General features: G+C 37.0%; 1 long non-coding RNA gene across 1 annotated transcript in view; it reads right to left on the bottom strand.

Moving 5' to 3' along the window:
• LOC138114022 (uncharacterized) overlaps nucleotides 1–20099 on the bottom strand; it is a 156849-nt gene that overhangs the window by 110739 nt on the left and 26011 nt on the right. Inside the window, exon 2 of the long non-coding RNA XR_011152451.1 lies at nucleotides 12994–13070. This is a non-coding gene — a long non-coding RNA (uncharacterized lncRNA). The remainder of the gene's footprint in view (nucleotides 1–12993; nucleotides 13071–20099) is intronic.

Below are 20099 nucleotides of genomic sequence, written 5' to 3'. Positions count from 1 at the left end.
CCTATATCTCACATTGTGCTATTTCCTCAGTCCTTCGTACGGATTTGTACTTGGTGTCATCTCATGGCTCAGGTCTGCATCCTTGACTTTGCATTCTGCTGCTACAGAACCGAGCCAGTGTGAAAGCCTAGAACCAGTCACAGGAATTTTCAGAAATTCTTAAACATTTCTAGTTTTAAAAAGCAACATATTGGGATAGTACTGATGGAGGTAAAGTCAGTTCATTGTTTCCTTAAAATTTTTAAAAAACATAATACAAACCAGTCCCTGTAATTAAAGGTAGGCTATAGCTGGAGCAAGCATGTGTCTCCCAATAGTACCTGCTCAAACCCACACTCAGATCAGTTTCTTCATTGAGACAGAAAATATGTGGGGAAGATGTTTCTAGTGAAATCATACCCAGTCCTGTAGGTGAAGCGCACACTGGAACTCTGGTGCATTGGCTGCAATTTTTCTAAAGTCCTGTAACTATCGATCTCAATCCCTGCCCTCTTCCTGCTTACAGACATTGCAGTGATGAAGAGTAGTTCACAAGGTCTCATGCACCATTCAGAAAATACATGAAATTTTGCACCTTAAGATTCTCTTTCACCTCAAAACCCAGTTTTATTCAGATACTGCAATATCTAGATTCATATCAGTAAGTACAGCACTACCACAAAATGATACAACACTTTGAAGCCCAGGTCTCCATTAAATCCCACAAAGCAATATGCAGGAGGTGTGGTATTATGTTAAAACAGTAACCTTAATTTTAAAATATATATTAAAAACTGACTTCCAAATTCTGGAAGTTTGAGCTACATAATGTCATTAGGTTTTGACCAGCAGCTATATGCACAATTCAAACACAATTCTAAACATCTAGTCAATAGCTTTACCCTATTCAAGTATTGAAAGTCATCCTCATTGATTTTGTAAGAAAATGACCAAAACTCACAACACAGCAAAGAAATACCATACAATACAGTACTTTTAAAAATGATAGAATGGTTATAAAATAATTCACAGTGATGCATATCACCACACATAAAATGTGTATTTTGAAGATTTGTACCATCTCTTCAATCACAGTCATAGGAAGCAAAATAATACAAAAGCAACAGTACAGAATTCAGATAATATTGACATTAAACTATGTATTGGCTACTCCATGTGTTGTAAAGTAAACTTATATCTACATCACTAAGGAAATTCAGCAGTAAGAAAACAGATTTCCTCTCATAAGTGTGGCAAAACTTGCAATACACATTTCTCTCACTGAATTACCTTCTTCCTAGTTACGACAGTTCAACTGGAGTGTCAAAGAATGGCTTTAGTAACACAAGAATTCAAACTGCATTCAGGCAGAACTCCCATCAAAATAAATGGGAATCTCTCCTACAGCTCTATTTCTGAAAATGCATATGCATGTGCCTGTTGAAGTCCACAGGCCCACATGCTTAAAATTAATCCCACATAAATTTGTGGGCTCAAAGCCTAAAGAAGGAGTACAAAACTGAGCCTTACAGAAACAATGGCTCAGAGATTCCAAAAGGAACTGCTTACAAAAACTTACATTAAGACTGCAATGCTTAACTCTTCTAGTCTCCTTTGAAAAATCTCTGCATTTACCCCAGCTATTTCCTGAGTAGTTCAAGCCTTCTGTGTGCCAGGAAAAAAAGAGAAAAGATATCCTCACTTCCTTAACTACCTCCAGGATTCGTGCACTACTATGAATAGTTTTGATCCAGGTTCTACACCTTATCAAATGGCATAAACATCTAATATGATAATGCTAGACCTTTATTCATTAGTGCTTTAGTCAATGGAGACATATTTGTAACAGTAAGACACTGTCGCTTCCAAGGGAAAAGATCAGTTTGTGACAGGTAAATTATTGCTATATCTCATTAGGAATGTTATGTTCCTGTGCTAAGACATACCAATTGCAAAGTGGTAATCATGATAATAGCATCAAGATGTTGCTATATATAATCCAGAAATCAGAAGAATGTGTTCCCCTTGGGCCTGCACAGAAATTTCAGTGCAATTATTAATACTTTACAATTAATTTCTACTAACTTTTCTCCCATAAATCAATGGTGCACACCAGTACTGCAGAAACAAAGCATTCCTTTAGATGGGCAGCTCTTCAAGATCCCAAGCTTATAAATGCCAGCTGTTTCTCTAGTTCAGAATCAGCTGTATCAGTATCATCTCATTCAGCAAGGAAGTCTTAGAAATGTCTCTGCCTGATGCTAGGGAGCACCAGTAGTTCCATCTGACCTGCAGTGATCCTGAAGATCACCTGAGAGCTTAGTTGCTCTTACAAGAAATTCTCTGTCCACAAGCCCTACTGACTGTACCAATCTTGAGTGGGATTGGTTGTATACACACTGACAAAGACAGACACTTGAGACCTCACATTTAGATCAGAAATACTGACAACCTTTTCTCCTGTTACACAGCTAAAATAAGCCACAAGTAATAAAAATACTTCTAGTATCAGGCATTTTAAATGCAACTAAAACTTCCTGTAAAAAGGAAGTCAGTTCTTTCACCTTGATTTACTGCATTGACAAAGGAACCCCTCCTGATTTACATTACAGCATTTGAATGAAAAATTGCTATTACATATGTCAAAATGTTACCTGATAAATTTTTTTAGAATCAGAGATTACACCACAAATATTTTTAATGAAACCTAAAAACAGACAAGTGAATTTAAGCCTTTAATTCATTAAGAGCTAAGCTTTCAAGGCTGAAGGACATATGTCACTTCTGGGGGATTCCTAACAAACCTAAATTTTTCACCATGATAGAAAAATGTGACAAGAGTAACAATACATGGTATTATATACTGCTACACAAGTTGGACAAATTACATCTGCTACTGGATAGATGTGGAAAGAGTCCACATTAGAAAACTTCCTGCTGGGTCCCAAACATACATCAGTAATGGTTTGTTTTCAGCACAAGAAAAATTGCCATTGTCATATTCCAAAGTATGTGTAAATTGTTTCATTATGAACTCCCTGTTGGTCCCTGTTTATCTGAGAAATCATTCAATCTAAATTTATCTTTTCTCTGTGGCAATGCCACGTGTCGGTATCACCAAATTTTGCCTCAATAAGACCAATATTTCTTTAAAAGACAGACTGCACTCGATCTTAAGCATCCTTCCATACAGTAACTCTTAGTTTGCCCTCATTTACTTTGATTTGTAATCCAAGGCTCAGAGTTTCATAAAGACAAGGCCTCATTGTTATTGATTCACAAGGCAATCAGTCTCTACAAACTTCCACCATGCTTGACAATTAGACATGTATGTACATGAACATATTCATTTTGAAAACATTGAGAATTATTGAAAACTATCCCCTATTTACATGACTTCCTGTAGCTTCAATAGAAAGAAATCCTAGTCCAGATTAGCAATGATAGATCTACCTATTCCAGCTATCCTCCATTCACTTCATTTTCATTTGATTTGCAAGAGAACTGACCTGCTTAAATAATGCCACTTAAATGTACACAAAACCAATATGTAGCCTTGTTGGTTCTCCTTTTTTTTACATTTTTTACTCTTCCATCTTATCTTTAGCATCTGATGGTAACAGGGTGAGAGTCAAAAACTCAAAAAGAACAGTGAAGCAACCCCTCAGCCATCACACAGGCTCCAATTAGCATGAGAAGGTGTTATTGCTGTCTCAAAGAGCTCCACCAAGGAAAGCTTGGTTGAGGATGTAATTTTTCACACTTAGTGCCATGAAATGTCAACCTGAAGTAAAATCAAATCCACCACACTTAATGTCACAAACAGCTCTATTATACCAACAAGAGCACAGCTGAGGAAACAGAATTAATCTAGGTCCCCAGTAAATACTTACCTGCTAAAGATTAAAAGTATTATACTTGAATTTATACGCATTAGAAATATTGTAAGTTTGATTTTCGTATGTACACATCTGCCCAGATTCAAAAGGGGATAGAATTGTTTAAAACAAAACATTTCCTTTCATTTTCTTTAATTGGCAATTACAAGCAAGCAAGGCATCAGACAACCCTTCCTACCCACTAATTTAATCTCTGGGGAATAGGAATGTATTTTGTATCTTGCCACTCTTCGCTGAAAACCTGGAGCAATTTCTGTATTTTCTTTAAGAAAGGAGGTTGAAAAGCGTGATGTTACTAGAAAATGTGGGGGTCCAATCTTTCCTATATCCAGCTTCTCCATGTTCTCACTGGCCAAAGTAGCAGCCATCTTAGTGTGACTTGCATAGGCAAGCCAAGCCAAGTCAGGTAATAGGTGTTGTCTCAGAAGAAAGCAGAAGACAGTATTGCTTCTCTAATTATGCTAATGAAGGGCATCCTTAAAGCATATAATTCCTTCCTCTTTTATAGGGTTTTCCAGAAGAGGATATCTAAGGAAGGGCATAGCAGAAGGGTGACTCTTCCCTTCTGTTATGTGTTCTTTTTTAAAGAAACTATTATTTACTGGATGGAAAAAACACCAGTCCTTTCAAATCGCTTTTTATAATGGGATTTTTCCAGTTCTTCTGCACCAGGTTTGGGTTTCAGTTTGTTTTTGTCTTTTATTTGCATATCTGGAGAAAACAGAAGTCACAAGTGGTGAAAAATGATAATTTACTTCCAGGTGACTGGGAGATCTTCCAAATTAAGGGAGTATGCTGATTATATTTCTGCAATATGCAGAAATTTAAGCATTTATCTGGAAAGCGGGTGTTAGAATATGGCTTTGACTCAGCTTAAACTGAGTAAGGGTTATTTCCTATGAGAGGAAAGAGAACCTGAGTTTGCCATTGCCCTTCTCCTGCCTCAGTGCTGTTTTTCCATTCAAAAGCATGTGATGGAGAAGCTGGAGAGTTCCTGGAGCAGACTGCCGCTCCCCACTGGCAGCTGCTAGGTCCTAGCTAGGCCAGCTGTGGCTAATTTAAGAAGTCACAGGTGCAGCAATAACCTAACAGCAGGAACTAAGTCATTGTGGTTATTCTTTTGGATATACAACTGCAGCTACAGACTGAGATCTGTCTTGGGTATGAACTTACATTAGACCTGGTAAGACAGTTAAAGTAAATCTTCAGCAGGGACCTTGGAAGTTAGAGAGGAAGAGAAAATGTAGCTGTACTCTGAGTTTTGGACATATGTGGTATACTGTGTTATTCTGGAGATCCCCTAGCCTAACATAAATTAAAAATTAAGAATATTTGTAATGAAAACCAGTGACTTTAGCTGCTACTGGCTTTCTTTCCTGTTGGGAAAAGCAGTTTGTGAAATATCATTAGATAGTTCCTTGTAGTTGCATGATATCTGTTTATTAAAACCCACTGATGTAACTAGGAAGCAAAACATTACATTTGCCAATAAAACTATTACTACAGAAAAGCACATATCATCACAGTTATTATCTTCTCAAGGGTGTGTTCCAGAGATACTTACATTGGGCCAATGAATAATTTGTGGGTTTTCTGTTAAAAAAAAATACTGTCTCATGATACTCAAGCATCACTTTAACCCTGCTTTGGATAAGCATCTAACAATGAAGAAAGAGATTATGCATTTGAATATAAGAGCCTTAGAGGGAAAAAATTTTTTTTTTTATTAATCCAAGTCAAGAGCAATAACTGTGCACACAAGAAATGCATTCAAAATGTGGTATGCTTAGAGGTAGGATCTCACCTATCCCAAAGCTACCAAAACCCAAAAATCTCTTAATGAAGTACAAGTGTGTAATTCAGATGGAAAAAGAAGAAAGTGTTCACCTTGTGAGAAAAGAAGCACAGAGACCCCATTAAAGGAGATATTAGAGATGAAGAATGCAAGCTAGGAAACCACTACAGATAAAATGGAATTAAAAAAGCAGCCACACACATTTGATTTCTGAAAACTTTTGAAAAGGCAGCAGTTGAGAAAAACAAAGGGGAAGAAATCAAAACAAAGCTTGTTTTCTGACATTTCCCTGCCAAGACCAAAAAAATACAGATGGGGGGAAAAAAAAGCATTATTTGAGGATTGTGTGAACACACTAATTGGCAGGCTGGAGAGTGAGTAACTGAAGGGACTTGCAAGGTGAACAACATTCTGAGTGCTGGGAGAAAGAAATTACTTGTATATTAATCATTCACCATCTGGGAAAGAATTAGAACACCTACCCACTCCTCAATGATCATAATTTCTGGGGTTTATTGTGGTGGGAACATTATTTAAATTAAAAATATGAACAAGTTAAAAATATTTTGTTTCACAATACATTTCATTGCTATTATTATTCTACTAACATGAAGGGCTAAACAGAAGTCCTTTAACACCTGAATATCTTGTTCTATTTCAAAATTCAGCTAGTCAATCAATTTATTTCTAGCTGTACACTTTAAGAAACATGTTTTGAATGAAAAATATCCTTTTTGAAGCTGCCTTTCTCCCATCTCCAATTTTGTTAATTCTAGCTGTTTGTTACAGCACAGCTGTAGCGCACTACAAACATGGGGGGTGGGGGGAAGGGAGGGCTTTGCAAAGGGCATCTAGTTCAAGGTTGAGATGAGATAAAGCCATAACTTGCTTTAGACTTATCTGTGTCTCATCTCAGCTGTGCGATATGACTCTCTCTTCTTGCTGAGCTGCACTATCGGATTCTGATACTGTGTATCAGCTGACACACTTCTTTAGCTTTATTCTTGCCACTGTGATTTCAAAAGATGGCTACAATGAAGTATGAACAAGTATTTAGCAGACTGAAAGCAATTTGGAAATAAGTTTTAGAGTAATCTGTTTTACAACCATTAATCAGCTAAACCTGCATCTTGTAATAAAATATTTACACTTATTGTCAGTGAAATTAAGGTTTCATTAATTTCCAGTTCATTTTTAATTGTCTTGCTATTTTTATGTTAATCCAGACTATTTTAAATACACCTAGCTGTTTGAAGTTCCCAATGAAACATTTTCAAATGTAACTAATTAGAGAAGCAACAGGAGCATAAGTTAAGTTAGGAATAATCTGCAGCAGAAGACAACTTTAGGGCCTTTATTTTGGGGAACCAACACTGCCTTAAGCACAGGAAATGGCTAGAAAATGCAGAGCAGGTTTTGAGAAGATTTCAGCTGAATGCTGGAACTACTAGGCAGTGATATTACCCAAGCCACCAAATATCAAGAGGCTTTCAAAGGTTTCGGCTTTGGCCCACTTCTGCATATAAGTGCAAAAGCCATTACGTTGATTCTAGAATACTTTTGTCTTCCTGCATTACAGAAGCAGCTAACAGAGCTTTATCATTAAAGACTGATCAGAGCTTTAAGCTTCAGCTGGAATAAGTCCAGAGATGCTCACATCTGGTTTTATGCTTCAGTGACCACTGAGTCTCAGTAAAGAAAATTAATAGCTTAGATTTTGATCCTGTTTTGCTTTTGTGCCATAACCATTGAAAGAAATAGTTGTCTTCTGTCTCCCACCAACCATTCTAAAATGTCTTCTTAAAAGAACATGAGTTTATTTATGAGAACAGCTTCAAATAATTTAAATTTTGTGTTTGGAACAAAGGACACTACATTTAAAAGTAAATTCCATTTAGGTTGCTTCTGCACTACCCATACCTGACATACTTTGTCAGAGTTTCTGATTTATAAATCTTAAATTTATAGCAGACAATTGTGGGCCCAGAAATACCATAACTGTAAAATATTTGCTTCTGATTTGTTTTACTCAATTTCTTTTATTAAGTCTTATTAAAGAACAACTAGACATTCATTACAAAAGTTATGCAATATGCAAAATCTGTATGTTTTGTTACTCCACTACTTTTTTGATAGCAAAAATAAATTTTCCGAAAACAAGACTGAAAATCATTTATGAACTGTCCCCTGCTCTGTTTTCCATTCAGCATCTAAAAATTCAAGACAAACCAAAGCTTAACTCTGCACATTATGAAAACTACCACTTAAAATTTATGTTTAAAATTACCTATAAAACTTTTCTTCTAAACCTCAGCTGAGGTATCAGTCGCTTAAATATATTCATCACATTTAGCAGACTCCTATCATCTCTCCTCTTCCTATTTAATTAAGAATTACTTCTGCCAGCGACAGGAGAATCAGAAGAGCTTTCTTTTGAGTTATTCAGAAAGTGGCAAAATAACACATGTAGATATAGCAGCTGACAATATAAGCAGGGTCAGTATTAGGACAAACTGGCCAAAAAGAGCAGCTTTTGGCATAATTTTAATCAGTCCTTGGGTACATGAAATGTCATGGAGTCTCATATGAAATTAAATTATCCCTTTCTCTTAGCTTATTTTTGTTCCAACTAATCCTCTAACTCTTTATTAAACATTATCTTTACCATCTGCTCTGGGTGAATGTTCAACACCTTGCAGAAGAACTCTGGGCTGATTGGTTTTTATGGGCAACATGATCTGAGTTTTATGCACATACTTAGGATTATGTCAAGGACAAAGAGGATGAATAATCCATTAACTATAATAAGCAAGAACTCGTATCAGTGCAGCTAGAACATGTGTTATGTTTCAAAAGCAGAAGATGAATTAGAGATATGTGGATCATAAAATACCCATAACCCAGGACCCTCTCTATATCAGGACATAATTTCCATACATACACACTCCACTAAACAGCATTTCTGAAAGTGACGTTTCATTCTTGATGAATCAGACTTTATAGTGCTGACATGGCATTTCCAGGCCTACAACATGCAAAGAAATAGCTCTGCTGAATTGGGCATTTCCTCTAAGATGGAACAGATGGTAGCAAAATATCTGCCCCATGCACAGGTCTTTCAACCACATCTATGTGGTCAGTAATAGAACTTTATTTTCATACTTTCTGCAAGTGTCTAAAATATATCATCAAGGAACTGCTATTGTTTAAAGTGACAATCTAAAAATTTACACTTAAAAAAGTAATTGTCAAAAGTTAGTCAAATGTTGCTATCAATTAGATCCAGTTATTGCTTCCACTCTTTGATTACTACGAACATTAAAATAACATTATCACTATTAATTATAATATTTAGTGTAATGTGTATCAGCCCACCAAGACTGCATTTGCCACAAAACACATAATTGTAAGAGTTTGCTTCCTTGCTTGCAATATTTCCTGTAATTACTCACCTCTTTCACCTTTCCACATCTTTGCAATAATTTGTCTTCCTTTGGCTAACCTTTCAGACCAAAGTATTTACCTTATCTTCCACTACAAATGTATAAATATAAAATGAACAATTATGATGGTATATGTTAACAGTATATTAACAACAGAATATTAACAACTGAAACTATCTGGACAGTAAGTCTTTACTCATCTCCTTGCAGAAGGTTTGCACCATATGCAGTATGCGCTAAGGCATAATGACTGACTACTCTTCTAAACATTTTCAGCAACTTGTTGAGAATTATTTGACTCACAGTGAGCAGTATACTTCACTGCTGTATCATTCCATACATGAAGGGAAGGTTTTCCACTGGTGTAAGTCATCTGGGTTCTGTTGATTTCAGTAGAACTGTGTTAATTTTAAGTCAATGGTGTAATCTATACACTTTCAGAATCAGTGAAACAGTGAGGACTCTGAGAGAGGTAGTCATTACAAGCTACTGAATATGCAGCTAAAGACTATGAGGATTGTCCACCTGAGAGCTTTGACTGGCAATAGAAGGCGGTATTAAATCCCAGTATTCAAACCTCAGTGCTACACATGCTTTGGCTGACCAGGGACCTCAACTTCTTTACCAGTTCCTAAAGTACACACTAGGAGCAAAACAAGCTTAGAAGCAAATCACAGAAAGCATGCTCCATGAACCATGCTCCAGACCACTGCCCTCATAGCTCACTGGATTAAATGGAGATCAGATTAGACCCTAGATCATTTACTGTATGGGGACCTGCTCAAGTTGCTTACCCTAATCTAAATCCCAAGTGCCCTAGGCAACAGATGCAAAGCTACACAATAATTGCATAGCTCAGGTGCTTGGTAAACTTACTTTCCCATACTTCCAGACTAGTGACCAGCTTAGAAGCAAAACCTAATAATAAATAAAAAATAATACAGCGGAAAGAGCCCATAACAGCTTTATAGTAAGCTACAAACAGTAACCTAGTATCTTCCTCTCCAATTCCTCTAGCCATAGGCAGCATTCAGTGATAGTCACAGGTGGGCAAGGAAGGATCCAGTATTTTTATGGCACAGAATTTCCCATGTAAATAATTAGCTGCTTAACACACACACAGAATTCTTCCTAGACTAACAAGTCTTTGTGAATCCCCTGGTTCAGAATACAAACTTCATTACTAAATGAAAGAATAAACATGCACATAAAACTCAGAGTAAATCCCATCTAAGATATGATATTTCTATTCTTAAATAGACAGAAAAATGGGTTCCACTCAAGTCTAGTCAGAGGTCTGGGCCACTCAGCAGAACCCATCCCTATCAGCTCCTATCCTAATCACTGAATTTCAAAGACTCTTCAAAAGTACAGAAGGGAGTTACTTTTTTACTGCTTATATTTTAATTAAATCTCTTTTTATGAAAGTAAATTAAAGTTACTTCCCAGTACCCATTTTCAATCCAATGGGAATTTTAAAACAAAAGATAAATGTAGTATTCATTCTTATCTAGAAGGTGTCTCTCCCCTCCCTAAATCTTATTACATACATCCATGCATGATTTAGCTGAAGTAGAAGGACAGCGGGAGATGAAGAAAAATCTTCTGTAAAATAACAACTTTGAAAGTATAAAAAGAGGAAAGCAAAAGAGTGATGTAAAGTGTTAAAAGGTAATAAAGATTTTATATATTTCTTAACTGTTAGCATGAGTAATACACAAAATGGATTTGTTTTAGGTTACCAGCTTTTATCCAGATTATCCAGATGATCAGCATCTGGTTTAAGTCCTCAATGTAACCATCTGTAGTAATGTCACATGAAGGATTAGCCTTATCTGACATTTGTAATGAATATATGGATGGAAAAAGAGGAAGAAGTGTGACATGCAGTACAATTGTTAAACCTTAAAATCAGGTGAAACCACATCTTTATTTGCTGATTCTAACCATGGGATTTTTTTACTTTTCAAACGTTAGCATATATATTGAAAAACAACATACCCTCATTGATTTTTTAAAGAAAAGCAGGCAAACTGAGAAAATATATTTTTATATTCAACCTTTTAAACGTAGTTAGAACATTAAGTAAAAAGAAAGCCTACTTCACCATGTTCAGTTATGACAGATGGGTCTGATCACAAAAACATCAAAGGCAGGCTTATAATAATCCTGTAAAGTGGTAAGTGCCTCCTGAAAGGTCCTGAGTGCCTTCTAATCCTACTGAGGATAGGCTGCAAGTGCATCAAGAGGTAATGGGAGCAAGTAACAGAAGTAATAGTGGGCTTTCCTGTCCACATGAGGAACAGTGTGTATTAAAAAGATCTGATACATTAGGAAATAACCTGATTTATCTAAACACAGAAATCAGAAAGTGGGAAGATGAGTGTTTATTTTCCACTCTCCCTGAGTAAGTATAGCGCAGCCTTAGTCCCACATTATGCAGCCCTATTTCAGAAAACCTGGCTTCTCTTCCAGGCTTTGCTATTTGCATAAAATTGCACAGTGCCCCAAGTCAATATATTTACCCCTTGGCATCAGTGTCTTCTTTCCACAAATAGTGAAACTGAAGTGACCTCAACAGATCATGAAGGTGTGCAAAATTGACAAGACATAAGAAACTATGACCATGATTAGTTTAAATGCATCAGAATGCGTGATGAAAAAGCCAGGGTTTAAAGCAGAAAGAAAAACTCAAATCCTACAAAATGTTTTGATTTGAGTGTTTCCCATTTGGGTGCAATCAAATATTAAGGATAGCGAAAAGAAGAATAAAGGATTCTATCAGCTTAAGGCAGGTAGCACTACCTTTGGAAGAACAGCTGAATTGGAATGACTGCTGAACAGGTCAAGTTCAACAAGAAGAGGTTTTTTATTCAAAAATGGCCAGGTGAAAGGTCTCAGTGAAGACCAGGCTCTGTGTTTGGAGGCTAGGTGATATGAGAACACAGTACTGCAGTGGAGTGTAGCAGCTAAACAAACAAGGTATGTTGTGACAATGCCAACCACTCCTCCCCAGTTTAAAACAAGCTTGCCTAAGTCACACTGCAAAAGTACCTTGTGCAAAGTCACAGATGATATCTAATGCAGCCTGAGAACTAAACCTCAGCCAGTTTTATCTCATCGCAGTGAAACTCTAGAATGTTCCTACTGGTCATACAAGACATGGGTATCTTATTTCCTTTGGTGAAATGGCCACAATTAATAGCTGATATTAAAAAAAGGCTTCTTCATATGTGTATTATTAGATGTTACATGTCCATGGAACTCAAGGTTGGGTTTTTTTTCTGATATCCAGACACCTGTTATCAGGCAGAGTGTCATTAATGCCTACATTTTATAAATTTGCATGAGACATTTTTATAGCACATGCTGTATTGGCACCATTGCCCAATAGTGCATGCAATTACTTTGTTGTTGCTGTTGTTGCTGAGGGCCAAGCTCTAACAAATTAAATTTAGAGAAGGGAAATAGGCTTATATGCAAATGGAATTAAATGCTGACACAAGGATAAAACAGCCGTGGATTTAGACAGGGCTCTCCCCCCGACTTTTATAACAATCATTAGATTTAAATTGAACAGACAGATTCATCTTTGATTTAACTCCACTGTAATCAATGGAACTGCAGCAGGGATGAACCCGGAGCAATATGTTTTTGACAGTTTTTATGCAATGGCTATCCAGAATGAAGTAGATGAAACAGATTAATTTTTTTGCTTATAATTTATGAAATTATTTCACCATCCCCAAATCCCTACATCAAGGAAATTAGTTGGTGCATAAAAATGGATAAAGTGGGCAGTTGCATGCCAAATACCAACTGCTAACCACAGGCTCTGTACCCAAATACACAAAGCCAAAATATTTATCTGACTTACCTGTGATCCAGAACAAGCTCCCTAACGGTGTATGTACAGCTGGATAATTGTACTGTTTCTCCTCAGTGTCACTTGAGCTGCATAAAAGGAATGAAGTACATTTACTATCTCTATAATATTAGTATCACAAATAAATAGTTGCTGAACATAGAAAATTATGTTCTTCGGTGATCTATATAAGTCCTAGTAGGAATGATGACTGTTGATCTGATCATTGCATTTTATGAGAAATGCATTTCAGTAAACTTTTAAAACCCCTGGTTGCATTTTGTGCCTTTGTTACATGACTGCTTCTAGACATTGCTTCCTCCCTTCCCTGTCTCCACTGGCACATCTTTGGAAAGAATAAATTGTTTATCAAAATACTTTGTAAATTAATGTAGGACCAAAGGACTCTGACAACATGCACTGTATATGGAGCTAATGAGGAACTAGGGACTATTGCTCGTACCAATCTGACAGACCCTGATTTTTTTGCCACCTTGTTTTTCGGCATCAAATCCTCTTCATTTTTCTCTCTCTCTTCCCAGTTTTTCATTGCTTCTTTTCAGCTGACACATCATTGCTTATTCATTTATTCATGGTCTCATTTTTTTGGTTTTGAGAATTCTTTATTCAATGGTAAGTTCAGAGGTACAACAGTTTGTTATTCCACAAAGCGACTTCTCTGTACTAAAGCCATCAAATGATACAGAGAACTTCTGTATGGGTGTGCAGTATACCCTGCTTGTGTCACAGTTTCCACGCTTACGTTATTTTTTCCCACAAAAATTCTCGCTTCTTTTTCAACGTGTATGCACATATAATGCTATTTTTGGTAACTGCTAATGGTTAACCACCTATACATGAAGGAAGCAGAACAGACTTCCTACTGGCTCCTACCGCATGGTCACCATCAGTCAGAGCTTGCAGATGATCTTGAAATATTAGTGTAAGACAGTGCATTTTACTTCGAGGTCCACAACAGGACACTAAGGTAAGTGCACTGTCAAAAAGTAAGTCCATGCATCAAACATTCATTAACTGCTACAGCAGAGATATCCTCAGCTGGCAGAGTAGTCTTGGTAGGTAGGTACTCTAGGCAAAGACAGCAAAGCAGACAAATTTCAAGAAGCAAAAATAATTTCAAAGCAAACTCACTTCAGATCAAACAGCCCTAGTGAAACGTATTTCCTTTGTATATCTTCGCTTACCTAAAACAAGAGGTAGGAATCTAAACACGCCTAGCATTGAACTTGAATTGGGGGGATTACTGATTTTTGTTTACATTTCCTGCAGCAAATCAGTAGGGACATAGAAAAACAGTGCTTTTCAGTACTATTATACTAAACAAAAGTGCTTGAATCAGGTCTAAAGTACACACAAACTTCTCTTCCTTTCCCTAAATATATATATTTCCTCCAAAAACACAAAATAGGTATTTGTTACCACCACATTTTCCTTACTGGAGATTTTTGAAAGTATAATCAGAATTACTTCGGCAATATGTAGTCCTATGAAAATATGTACAACCAAGAGAATTACTGTGGCATCATGTATTTTAATGCAAAACTAGTTCCAAAAACAGTTATGAAGATATAAGTCAATAAAAAGTGTGAAAAGTAACTGCTTTTATAATACACATCCAACTTTAAAGAGAAAGAAAAGATACCACTTTTGCAAGTATGTCACTGTATAATGTATAGGAAAATTAAGATTTTACATTTCAGCTACTAATACTTTCCAGAACACAAAGCATGAAAGTCTGCGTACTCCCTTTTTTCAAGCAGTAAAAGTTTCAAGTTTTTACCCCATTCATATTTGTTACCACATTCCCATCATTTATATTTCACTGATTTCAAAATATAGAAAATGGTCCAACAAAATAAAACATTTTATAGATGTTACAAACTGTATTACAATCTTTCTACATTTTTCACCATGGAAACTATAGTAATTTTCAAGTAATACACCTTCATGCTTACTTTCTGGAGTTCAAATTCTAAACATTTCATTCTGTTCAGTGACTTAGTATTATCTGGTAGTACCACACTCTACAGCCTTCATTCTTCTTATGTGAAAAAAGCAGAGTTAGAGATGGTAACTGATGTTAGCATGAATCCAGGAATCTAAGCAAAACTACAATACCAGATGACTGTTAATTAAGAAGTCAAATTGGCATTAAACTGCCCCTTTGAATATTGCTAATATTAGTAAGAAAGTTTTCAACTCAAGCACTATAAGTCTGTTTCTTTCCCTAATCTTTCAACAGATGTAAAACAAAGAGCATCTTAAGGAGAGAAACATGCATCAGATCCAGCATCTGGGAAAAAATTTGCTGGATTACTATCAGCCTTATAGACTAACTTAACTGCTTGCCTGCAAACTTCAAAGTTAGTGGTCCATTAATGTTTAGCTCTTTCTTCTACTCTAGCTTTGAATTTCTTCTTTTTGCCTACCAAAATACCTGAATTGATCTATGGTTGCAAGAATAAGATTCTCCATGTGTTTCTTGTGTCTGCAAAGAATCAGTTTCAAAACCAGTTAGAGAATTCAAACTGAAGGGAGGCTGTCCATAAAATGAGTTAATCAATGCATGAACATACTATAGGGTTTTACACTGAAATAATAAATACAAGAAACTTATTCAGTACTCTTTAAAAAGCTCTTGGGTCCTGCGGGTCCCCAGCTGCTGTGCGGGGAGGGCTCTCTGTGCCCCGAAGCGCCCGCCGGGCTGTGCTTGCACGCCCTGCCAACGCCGGGGCAGCTGCCCTGCAAAGAGCCGGCTCAGCCACAGCTGCGGGAAGAGCCAGCTAAACCACAGCTGCCATCGGGGCGCAGCTCTCGCATGGACATAACATCTTCTACTAGGAACACTCCCTCTTCATTTTTCCCCGATGCTAGAACTTTATGAGTCTATTATCCAAACTAAATGATGTTCCTAAAGTTTTATATTCCTTTGAGAAGAAAGTAGTAATATGGAGAGTTGGACAAGTCCTTTATACAAAACAAAACAAAATATTCAAAATATGCAACTGTGTAACCATCATAGATATCTAATACGGAATTAAAAAATGGGTTCATTTTGAGAAACTTTCCCATTCATGGGAAAGCATCCACAACGTAGAGAGAAAGAACAAATGCAAGTAAAAGGAATCAACCAAACGCAGAATCTGAGAGAACTTTCAGTGAAAAGCATTTTACCACCCCTAATATAATTAAATATCCATCTTGCAAATAAACAGTCCAAGCAGTGGGGGAAAAAATTAGTAACAATTTCAGATCAAATTAAAATGAATCATCGGATGACACTGAACTGTAAAACAGGAGAATCTGGATTCATTTTGCAGAGCTGTGTCTGACTTGTTATGAAATCTCATTTGCTGTACTGTCTGCCTCAGTATACTTCATTCCCTTTCTCAGCTCTGGTGAGCTACAGAAGTTATGGACCAGTTCTCGCAGTGGACACATCTGTGCTAAAATCAGAAGAGTGACAGAGCGGCATGAATGAAAACATTCCCCAGTCTAGCTCTACTCTCACTGACCTGGTCAACTGTCCTAGTGAGACTTTAGTTCTTCCAATAAGTATCCATGATGTCTGGCAGATTTTTGCATCCTGTGCTGTAGTCCATGTTTCCTGTCAAAGCTCCTTGATAAAGTTTCTTTCAGCTATGCCTACCAGTCCTTCACTCCCACCACTTATGTACAGTGTGCAATAGTAATTTTGTATAGGTGACACCTAGATCTAAATGGGCGCTCTTAAGCACTACTTTATAACACATAAAACTAGGTGCCGCTGAAATACAAGCAACTTTCTTGCACTGATGATTTGTTGATGAACTAGCCCTGCTTTTCACCCAGTTTGCTTCTAAAAAGCACTTCCTGCAAGTCTGGGTGATTCATGCCCCCTCTGCCTGAAGCGTGGATCCCTGCAGTTGGTGCACTGAGCAGTCCCAGTCAGTGCAAGCCCTCTGCACCGGGCCCTGAAGACAGACACCCCCAAAATGCACTAGGGAGCTGATGCATTGCCTCCTCCTGCAAGCACTGCAACAGCCACTGCACAGGTAGGTTGCTTAATGCCAACAGTATGATGCATATTTCCTGTGCTGAGGAAAACTGCATCTTTCAGGAATTGCATCAGGCTCTGGCAAAAAAATAAAACAGCAAGGGAGAACATATTTCAGTATGAGTGAGCTAATTATAATTTTGGCTCCTAAAGCTTTTTAACAGCCAACATATGAAGTCCAGCTGGCATGTCCTTCCGCCTGCCTGAAGGAAGTAATCCCAATTTATAGCACAATCAAAAATCGTGTTTCTAAATTTTTGGGGATTTTTTTAAGTTACTGCCAATACATCAGCCTATGGAAAAGCCTCCAATTGCTTTCCAAGTGATGGAGTGCCAGAAAGAAAAAGTTTCATTGTATACACATTTTACTGCCTCTACACTGGTTTAAAAAGCACACAAAATTGCCTGGCTGGAAGTAAGGGGAAAAGAAGTATCAGTTAAGGAAGGAATTTGTGAATCACATAGCCCTGTGCAAGTAATTGTTAATTTTCAGATTGTCGTAAAGCCATTGGTGAATTTGAGACAATTCAAAAGCCAGTTCCAACAGAAGGAAGAGGAGATTGGGCAATCTGCTGAAATGAAATCCAACCCACAGAAACAAAATCTTGCAAGAGCCCAGCACTGAAGTATGCTGTGAGAATAAAATGTATATGAGCAAGTGTGCAATATAGTCTTTTAAAGACCAATGTCATTTAGTATGAAGGCAGAGGGTGTTGCACAGCTCTGAACACAGGTTTGCTAAGTATATTAAGCTCTTTCTTCTTTCAGTCAATTATACTCTGAAAACTTTGAAACTACCACAGATGTACAGGGAAGAAGCAGCTGCATGGATTTTCACTCACTATACCTGTAGTAATAAATCAATCAGTATCTCTCAGAAAAATACTATAGCACTACTTGCCCTGAAATAGCATTTTGAGTATGCACCTGCAAAGGCAGATAAATTTTTCTACATCTCATAACTAAAACACTGCACCACAAATAGCAGTTTGCAGGGATCAAAACAGCATTTATGTGTCTATTTTTAAGTGATGTTTCTTTAGCAATATAATTATGATTTTGATTACTTATGCATCAACGTAAACCAAATGAAACATATTCTAGGTTGTATTGGAAAAAATGTAAGTGACCAAATCTACAGACTATTAAAATGCACAAGTCTTAAATAATCAACAACACAGACTTCAGCATGACTCTTTTTGTATGCAACAAGTTTACATAGTAACCCTAAATGAATTAAAGCCCAGGCATGCCATCTTGGTCAGAAATCTCACAAACCAAGGATAGGGAACCATATTTACTCTTCAACGGATAGTCACCTTGTGGGATCTGTAGCACATGAAGTTTAAAATGTAACATTTACTTAGCTTCTGAGACTGGAAGTTGAATAGGGTACACCTCCTGCAATCTATGGTGCATTGTGACTCGAATGCAATTAGCTATGCCATACTCATCCACTCTACATCTGTATGCTTGGTATTCAAATTCCTTCAGTCTTAGTCAATGCTTGTCCAAGCCATCCTGTCTAACAGCAGAATCTAGATGGAGGACTTTAGGTGTCTGAAGAAACAGCCAATTTCAGCAATTTTCTCCAGCTGCAGAAATTTTTTCAGTAGTTCAACAATGTGCAACCTTTAAGCATGCTTCAGGTGGAAATGAAGGCAGAATGAAAACTTGTCTCCACATCTTGCCTGCTACTTCAGCCTTCAGCCTTTTTAACACCAAACCCTTCAACTGCTCCTGCTGCTTCACCTCAGAATGCATTATATTATTACACTATAAAGGATGTAGTTTGAAGTACCAGTATTTTATGACCTCCAAGTTCAATCTATTGCTACATTATAACGACATATGTATCTGTGACAATTGTCAAGCCCCCATCAGTCTCCCAGTACTAACAGCTAGTTATTTACTAGCAACTACATCCAGAACCCTGACATTCTTTCAGGACCCCTGAGGATTTTCCCATCTTATCAGTTAAAATACAAAATTCCACACCTCTTTATACCTTGACTGTCTGGGTATCTTAGCTATATGTCCTTTGGAGGGAAGACTTGGGTTATATGAGCTCCTGAGGAGAGGATGCCAATCTCCAGGTCTGGAGCTGCAGGGATTGCGAGGATCCATGTCTTAGGGTTGGAGCAGATGACACAATGCTCTTGCTTGCAGCAGCGAGCTCGCACTACATCTGGTGAAGACAGCACGCATCATCCTGGACTGTAGTAACAGCATAATCAGCAGATTGAGGGAAGAGAAACTCATCACTTGTTAGACCACATCTGTAATAGTGTGTTTGGGGTTGGGATCTCTACCACTCAAAAGACACAGGTAAACTGGTGTGTCACCAACACTGTCAGGGACAGAATACATATATGTATCTCCAGAATATATGTATATATCCAGAATATGTGTGTGTATGTGTATTTTTTCTCATTTTTATATATACATATACAAAGACAGAATATATATATATATATATATATATATGTATATATACACATGAAACAGAATTCATGGAGGGTAACTAACTGCATAGAAACCACCATAAGCATTCTTGACTCACAGTTGGCTGTGTGCTAGAAAAACATTTAGGTGATATATTTGATATACATTTTCATATCTTTCCCTTATTATTTTGCTACTTTTAGAAATAGGATATTGGGCTAGACAAACCTTTAATGTGATTCAATATGGAAGTTTTTATAAAGACTATTTTCACTGTTTCAGTAACATGTTAAGTTTACTATCTCAAATATCCAGAAAGCATAATTGAAAACAATCCCAATAATTTAGAGCGGTTTGGATTAGCTCCTGTTTTGCATAAAGAAAGTATGAGGTTCAGGAGACTGGAAGACAAGATGAGCCACAAGAGAATCTATCTGCAGCCATGGTCCACAAAAGCCTGAGAACTACCAAATCACTAAGTACTCAAAATTGTGTGCAAAATATGAATAAAATATTGATTTCATTAAAAATGTTAAGGACTACTTAATTCAACAACATTTTATATGTTTGCATATTTATTTCCAAATTTGCATATCTGTTTGCATATATCTTGTAA

Source organism: Aphelocoma coerulescens, chromosome 8 (assembly GCF_041296385.1).
Source record: "Aphelocoma coerulescens isolate FSJ_1873_10779 chromosome 8, UR_Acoe_1.0, whole genome shotgun sequence".
Lineage (NCBI taxonomy): Eukaryota > Metazoa > Chordata > Aves > Passeriformes > Corvidae > Aphelocoma > Aphelocoma coerulescens.
The sequence above is the reverse complement of the archived record's forward strand: the minus strand, read 5'-3'. Positions and strand labels throughout refer to the sequence as shown.